Below are 2,611 nucleotides of genomic sequence, written 5' to 3' on the forward strand. Positions count from 1 at the left end.
AGAACAGGGAGGAAGGCAAGGAGGGGATACAAAGCTGGACATAAAGTGAACACAGCTCCAGCTAAAGTGTGGCCCAGCAGGTTTTGGAGGTGCAGGAGAGAGGCTCAGTCTAGGAGCCAGGAGACCCCTGAGTTCTTGCTCCCTCCTTTTCCAATTACTATTCTTCTCTGGGGCCTGTTTTACTTATCTGTAAAATGGGTGGGGCGGGCGCAGACTCACACCTGTAATCCTAGCACTTTGGGAGGCGAGATGGGAGGATCACCTGAGGTCAGGAGTTTGAGACTAGCCTGGCCAACATGGTGAAGTCCTGTCTCTACTGAAAATACAAAATTAGTTGGGCATGGTGGTATATGCCTGTAGTCCCAGCTACTTGGGAGGCTGAGACAGGAGAATCACTTGAACAATGCAACCCGGGAGGCGGAGGTTGCATTGAGCCGACATTGCACCATTGCAATCCAGCCTGGGCAACACAGCGAGACTCTGTCTCAAAAAAAAAAAAAAAGGTAGAATAGTAACCAGATCCTCCCAGAAAAGCATCAAAGCCGCGCTCAAGGGAAGAGCTTCATGGAAATTTAAAGGCTAGGACTCAGGATAGCGTAGGTCAGGTTGTGAGGAGGAGGAGAAAGAGAGAAGAGGGAAAGAAAGGCCAGCGGGAGAGGCGGGGTTGTCCACCTGTGGGTTTCCTTCTACCCTGGGAGAACTGGACATACGCCCCAGGTGCCAGGGTGAGGGCCCCTGAGTCTCTCTCTGTCTGGGGCTCCAGCGCACCAACATCCCTGGCGCTCCCGAGGAGGGGGCCGTCTGTAGCTTGTCAGTTGAACAGAGACAATGGTTCGAACACCAAAACGCCATCACGGAGAGCTTCCAGCACACCAGCTGCAACTGACTGTGCCAGTTCCCAGACCCTCAAGCCACATAACGACACCATGTGTGCCACCCGCTGAGAGAAGCAGGGACCATCCGACTTCCTGCCCAGGGGGAAATGCATGGACAGTGCCATCCACTCAGACTTCTGCAAAACCCTGGTCTGAGCTGAGCTGCCCTCTCCCTATATCTTGGGTTCAACCAGCTCACACCTTCCCCAGGTGGGAATATGGGACTTGGGGTTCACATCTTTGCAGCAGGCTACAGGCAAGCACAGAGGGGATGCTCAGCCCTTCCTTCTAGTTGCACCACATGCAGAATAAATCTGGACAAATTACATCCCTGAGCCTCCATTTCCTCATCTGTAAAATGGGTTCTTCCGTCATAAGGTTGTGCCTGCCCCACAGCGAGTTACAGTCATGATCATCATGGTGACTGCTCAGGAAAGGGACATGCAAAGAGGTAAAATGTGGGTGGTGTCTGTGGAGGGGAGCGGATGGGGGTGGCACCTGGGCTCTCAGGCCGGGAGAGGTTGCGGGTGACAATCTCCCTGATGCGGGCAGGCAGGCTGGTGGTCTGAGCGTCCTGGGCCAGTTCCCGCGTGCCCAAGCCCTTCTCCTGGCACAGGACGCTGCTCTCCAGTGTCTGTGGGAAAAGCGAGAGGGTCTTCAGGGGACCTGGGACCCAGGGCTCCCTGGCCTCGGGGGAAGAGCCAAGTCCTACTGCCCAAGATATGGGTCCCCAGGAGCCCCCTCAAGCTGGAGTGAAGCCTGGGAGTTAGAATCCAAAAAATTACCATGGGAGGAACCTCTTGTGCACTCCCCGCCCCTGGAAGGCCACCCAGGGCCAGAGATGCGAACCAAACCCCACGGGCAACTCCCAAACCCCACTGAGGCAGTCCAGTGTTGGGGGCTCCAATCCGGCTCCGACCCTAGATGGATGAGGATCCGGCTATGCCAGAGGTCCCCTGAACCCCAAAATCTGGAAGTAGGGACCCCCCTTCTCCCAATGCAGGGCACTGGGATGAGGGAGCCACAGCAGGTGCACCCTGTGTGTACCTCTGCCCCCCGTCTTGCCAGGAACTGCAAGCGGGGGCCCCTTATGCCCCACCACCACCACACCTCTCCCACGCCTTGACCCCCAAGTCGTACACACCTCTCACCACTCCTGCTAAGTCCATGCTACCCTGCCCCAGACAGGGTGGGCATAGCCCCCAGGACCCACCTGGATAACCGTCTCTAGTGTCAGCTCCACCTCCTGTGCCCCCGCCAGCCCCCAGCTCATGGAGGGAAGGCTGTGGGCACCGCTCCAGTCCCCTTCTCCAGGACCCCAAGACTAGCTCAGTCAGCAGGCGCCACAGCCAGGCTGCTGTGCTGAGCACCAGGCAGATTAAGCTTAAATCCGACAGCGCCCCCATGTGACCACCGGGGTGGGAGGAGCGGGATGGGGGCTGAAGCGGGAGGGGATGGGAAAGGACAGGAGAGGAGGGAAGCAGAGGCGGGGAGCCGAAGGAAGAGGAAGGATAAAGAGAGGGGAGGAGAAGGGAGAGAAAGGAAGCCAGGAGAGAGAAGAGGGAATGGGGGTTGAAAAGGAGGGGAGGTACCTGGAGGTCAGGACCTCACACACTCTCCACCCTCCGCAGGTTGCTGGGTCCTAGAGCCCTCCAAGCCCAGGGATGGGGTCAGTAGCCATGAGACAGGAAAGGGCAGAGTCCTAAGTCTTCAGGACCATCTTTGCTGGCCCAGAA

The 2,611-nt window shown here is 57.6% G+C and overlaps 1 pseudogene; it reads right to left on the reverse strand.

Moving 5' to 3' along the window:
* The window catches only part of LOC105510271, a 26,820-nt pseudogene extending 24,672 nt beyond the window's left edge, over nt 1-2,148 (reverse strand).
* Nucleotides 2,149-2,611: the final 463 nt, after the last annotated feature.

This window comes from Colobus angolensis, unplaced genomic scaffold (assembly GCF_000951035.1).
Source record: "Colobus angolensis palliatus isolate OR3802 unplaced genomic scaffold, Cang.pa_1.0 Scaffold185, whole genome shotgun sequence".
Classification (NCBI taxonomy): domain Eukaryota; kingdom Metazoa; phylum Chordata; class Mammalia; order Primates; family Cercopithecidae; genus Colobus; species Colobus angolensis.